Genomic DNA, 5,815 nt, shown 5'->3' on the forward strand with positions numbered 1-5,815 from the left:
CGTTACTGTGAAAGGGATTCGCTGCGCTGAGGGCACTTACAAATAATAAAAAAAATCTTTTCTTGCTGGTGTGCTCCTGGCTCACCATCTTTAAAGTTGTCAGAAGTACACCTATTAATCATAATCAATCAATCAATCAATCTTTATTTCGGCTGCCCAGGAACAACTCTAGTGTCGCGGTACTGGTACACCATTTACAAAACATTCCTTAAAAAATGAAATTAAGACAGCTCAACGCAGCAAAATACTACATATAGGACAGAAACTTCAAAACAAGCAAAAGTGTGAAGAAATTTGGGAAAGCAAAAAAAAAAACTAAGTTTTGCAAGTCCTGACCCTCAGCCGGAGAAACGTTTCGAGGCACATATGGAAAAGAGAAAGCTAACAAAGGAAAACAAAAACATTGCATGCCAACAAGAGAAACAAAATATAACACATATAAGGCAAGAACTTTAGAACACAAAATAAACGCAATTTAAAAAATTCGCTGACGATTACGTCACTCGCTCAGGCGAACTTCGAGCACAGCTGTTTAGCTATTTGGACTTTGCAAAGTATGTCGAGGTGAATAATTTTATATATATATATAGATATATATATATATATATATATATATATATATAGGGAGCAGTTGAACTTTTGAAGATGGTAGAGAACACAATAAAAGAAAACTTTCAACAAGGTAAAAGCACGATTGTTGCCAACGTTTCAGCAAAGAGACGAAAGCAAGTCTCTTTGCTGAACCGTTGGCAACAATCGTGCTTTTACCTTTTTTACCTTGTTGAACGTTTTCTTTTATTATATATATATATATATATATATATGTATATATATATATATATATATATATATATATATATATATATATATATATATATATATATATATATATATATATATATATATATATATATATATATATATATATATATATATATATATATATACAGCAACAAAGTTTTCCTGGACGCCGGTAGAATATACACAAAAATGGTTTCGACCACGGTAAAAAAAGAGAACAGATTTAATAACGTTTCGGCCGAGGGACCGGCCTTCGCCGGTCCGGTCGTGTGGCTCGCTTTGTGTCACAGAATTCCTACCGCTATTATTAAAACCAAAAGCTCCCTTCTACGCAATCTCCCTTTGGCCGCACGTTTTTTCGCCAGATTGGCGTTTCTTTTATTTCGTTGCATTATATAAAAAAAAACCTCCCTCGAGCCTACCATGTATCCACCGCTGTGATCACCGTTTCAAATTAACGAAAATATCCGCGTGAACTTCGGTTCTTAAATTTTATTCCTCTCAAACGCTACTGGGTGTCGAAATCGGCTTCCTCGAACAATCAAGAAAGGTTTGCACGGGGAGCATTTCCTTGAGCTTTGGAAAGACCACCTATCAGGTATTGCAGACATAATTAAATCGTGTGATTCGGGCGCATTTAGGCTTCATGATAGGTTGTGCATGATTTTGACTTGCATAATCATTTTTGTGTCTTGGCGGGTGTTGGTGTATATTGTCCGCTATCATTGTATAACTCCCATCTGTAATGCCCCCTGGGTGAACTGAAGTTAACCAAATAAATCGCTATTCAGAGGGCTGAATATATAGGCGAAAGCTTTACATGTTTGTTGAAGCTTTAGGCGTTTATCTTCCGCCTCGCATTGTCCTAGTTCTGCGTCCTGTTCGCGCCTACGACGCGTAGCTTCAGTTTCGCGTTCTCTTAAAATTCTTCGTTTACCCGTAGGTGCGCACGTCGTAAACTTCCGTGGCGTTCCTTTGGCGCCATGCTAGTGGCAGTTGTTGTGGGTTTAAGTGCAAAGAGCGTTCTCCGCTTTGCTCGCCGTGCTGCATTATTGCGTTCCCTCCCTTCTTCCGATGTATACTTCCGTGGGCGTGAACGTTTCCGAGGTGGCTCTGAGGTAGACGCAGCGCAGTCCATCACACGCAAATGCGAATTGAGACGCGGTGACAATGGGCTCCGTTGATGGCGATGGTAGTGTTGATGTCGCAGCCAAATGTGACATGTTGAATAGCCCCGGGTTTTTCTCACGGGAGTTGTAATCGTTACTGGGCCATTCCTTTGAGTGAGTATGTGGGGATTGTGAGTTGGTCAATGCTATTTTTTGGAACCATCGTAGCACGAACGCCGGATTTGCTTAACAGGCTGCATACTGTTTTCGACTTAATAAAAAGAACGCCTGATTCGACCTTCTATTCATCTGCTCTTTAACTTTCTGTTGAACTTTGCGGCCGCGCCCGTCACGAATTGACAAGCCCCCTAGAGGGACAGCACCCTTTGACATCGCCAGGAGCCTCGTGTTTTCCCCCGCCGGTACCTTCACACACACAAGGCGGTGGAGACATCCTCCAACTCCGTCCACGACCAAAGTACTGGGGCACTACTTGCAAAAGGACGGATGGGGACACACTACAACTAACCACGTACTAAAGAAAGAAGAGCAGGTTCTTCAACTTACAAAACGGATCTTTAACAATAAGAGGGGGCGTAAAGAGGATGACCTGCTGAGACCGCACGAAGCCCTCTTCATACCGCGAATAAGATGCGCAGCCCCGTATACCAATGTTATTAAGACACAGCTCCAAAAAATAGACACCCGAATCCGCGGAGCATCCGGATATCGTGCGAGCAACAAAATTCCCCCAGACTACATGAAGCGCTCCGACAGCGTCATTCCGCTTCGTTTTGATTAAAATCTCTCTCTCTCTCTCTCTCTCTCTTATAGTGCACGTGCGGCCGCGGCCTACCCTCTTTTGGCGCTGCTGTTTTACTTTCCTCGGCGCGCGCACACGGGCTCGCGCTCCTATTTTTTGTACCACCTTTTTTCTGTACACCATAAGCTGTCCCCTATGAAACATGTCGCTCTAAGTGTTTCGACATAAACAAAAAAAAAAAAAAAAAAAACACAGGGCTTCGAAGGTCGACACGCATTCACTTCCAAATTTCTCGGGACTCAGTTAGGCAAATATTGATCGCTACTGGCACAATCGGTGTTGAACGATGGTCGGAATTGGTTTTTCGCGGCGCTAGAGGAGCACGTGGCACTTTCCGTTCTCGGAGCGCACGGCACGTGGGGTTAAGCCGCGTAGCCAGGAACTTACATCGGAGGCTACCAAAAAGCATTTGTTCTCCGCTCCCCGGTGAAAAATAATGACTGGGTCTGAATTATAAATGATTCGAATACTAGAGGAACGTGAGAAGGAAGGGGCTTTCTCTCGCTTTTTTTTTTTTTTTTTTTTTTTGCGATTCATGGACAAATTGTTTTAATTTGCACGGCGAGGCAAGAAAAAAGTTTCTACCATTCCGCAACTTACTTATTTAATTCATAGACTGGCAGCAGTTATCGGTAAATCCTGTCAATTTATGCAGTATTTTCGGTTGTTTTCATCTACGATAAGCGTTAGACAGAGTCTCTCATTTCGGTCTGCTACTGAGTTTCAATTGACCACGCCATTTCTCCTCCCCCTCAGTGAAGTGAAGATTGTTCCACTAACGACTGCTCTAACAACTCGTCTCTCGGACTCCCTTCCCCGCCGAATACAAGTGTTCTTCAAGGAGATGCCGCAACAACAAAAACAAGAACCACTACAACACCGCTTATTAGGTTCCACTGCAGGGCGAAGACATTTCCTCGTCACCTTCACTCGCTCCTGTCCTGCACTGCTCGAGTCCATTCCCTGCCTCCGAGTTTTCTTGCTTCATCCCTCCATCGGGTTAATGGCCTTCACCTTCCTCTAGACCCGCCTCTTATTTATTTTGTATTTATTTATTCACATACCTACATTTCGCCCAGAGGGCATTACAGTAGGGGGGTAAGAACGCATTTTCACACACGCAATGCGCCAACAAAGTGAAAGGTACAAAGAATAACAAGGTCTACCCTAATTGTCCACCGGTTGTGGGTTCGTCTCATACATGGCCAGTCAAAGCCCATTGCTCTTTCTCAATTTGAACTATGATATCTTCTACTCCAGTTTGTTGTCTGATCCAAGAAGCTCCTTTCCTGTCCCAAAGTGCTACTCCTAACAGTATTCGTTCCAGTTGAGCCAATTTAAGTTTGCTTTTAGTTGTTTAGTAAGGCGCCAAGTTTCCCCTCAATATGTCATCACCGGCAGTAGGCACTGGTTGTATTCTCCTTTTCAGTGATAGAGGTAGTTTACTTTTTATTATATGGAAGTGCTTGCCGAGTGCACCCCAGCCCATACCTATTCTGCGCCTAATTTCTCTTTCGTGGTTAGGGTCAGCTTTTACAACCTGTCCGAGGTAGTTATATTCTTCTACTTGTTCTAGCGTCTAGTTTACTATGCTGAGGAGTTCGCTTTCAGCGTGTTTATTCGTCTCTACTTTAGATTTATTCATATTTATTTGTAGCGCCACGGCCAAGCTTTCGGATTGCAGTCCCTCAAGCATCGTTACTGGTGCTCTGCACACTCATTTTAGCAAGACTACGTCGTCTGCAAGCCTCAGATGGCTCGAGTATTCTCCGTTTATCCGTAAACATGTTTTCCCACTCAAGCTTCTTGAATACCCATTCCAGGCAAGCAGTGAAGTTTTGGAGAGATGGTATCGCCAGAGTCCTTTAATGACTCTGGTATCGCCCTGTTGTGCGCCCTTTCGGATAGGGAAATGTCGCTAGGCTTAAGAAGGATTATCTTTCCCATACGTCCTTGTAGCCTAGGAGTATTATGTTGGCCTCTTCTATTCCTTGGTTTTTCAATGCTTCCAGCGCTGCTACGGTGATTACTGAATCAAACGCTTTTTCACAGTCTATAAGGGCCATATAAATCATTTATTATCATATATCTACGGATTTTTCTGTTACTGGACTAATGACATGGATTTGAACTATCGTAGATTTTTTTTTCTAAACCTATAGCCTGCTCTCTGGGTTGTTGGAAATCCAGGCTGTCGCTTATGCAATTAACTATAACATTGGTAAACAATTTATATACACTCGAGAATGTAGTTTGCATACAAGAAAGGAGGCACCAAGCATCTTAAGATGTTTAGTGTCTCTCTTCTTGTGAATCAGAATTGTATTGGCGTTTTCCAGACTATGGGCACCTTTAAAGTCCCTAGGCATTCAAATATAGTTTAGCAAGCTTTTGCAGTGCGATATATCTCCTCCTCCCTTTAAAATATCCACGGTTATGCCGCCGTCACTTGCAGCTTTCCTCTTTTCATGCCTTTGAGAGCCTTTTCAGCTTCCTCTTTGGTTACTAGTGGGAGATCGATCGCAAGCTAAGCTTATACTCTCAGTAGTATCCCTGCGTCTAACGTCGCTGGCGTATAGCGTGGTGTAAAATCAATCCGTTACTTTTATTATTTCATCCATACTGTGTGCGATGTTACCCTGTTCGTCTCTCAGTGCGTACATTCTGTAAAGTTGCTAATAGCTAGCTCTCTCTTAGTTTCTTTGAAGCTTCCGTGTTGTACGCACGAATGTCGTTCGCTTGAATTCTGTTAATTTCGACAGCTCCGCCAATTCAGTTTCAGCCACCGCAGTCGACTATTTCATTTTCTCATGTTTTGCAGTTAGTTCCTTCTTTTTCTGGGTTAGTTTGCCAGTTTCTTTCCTACATGCTGCTTGTCCTAATGTTGCTGCCGAATCTGTGATTAGTGTCGTTAGGTTGTCATTTAGCGTGCCCACACTGCCCTTCTTGATAACGAAAAAATATCCGTTCCAACGCAAGTATGCTGCTAAAAAAACTCTGGATTTTTCGATCTGAAATCTTTCAATATCTTCGCATTAGGTTCGAATCATTGTTATGGGGACGAAGCAGTCTTTTGAATTAA

Source organism: Haemaphysalis longicornis, unplaced genomic scaffold, assembly GCF_048455015.1.
Source record: "Haemaphysalis longicornis isolate Haplotype H1 unplaced genomic scaffold, Haemaphysalis longicornis Haplotype H1 scaffold_8, whole genome shotgun sequence".
NCBI classification, from domain to species: Eukaryota; Metazoa; Arthropoda; class Arachnida; order Ixodida; family Ixodidae; genus Haemaphysalis; species Haemaphysalis longicornis.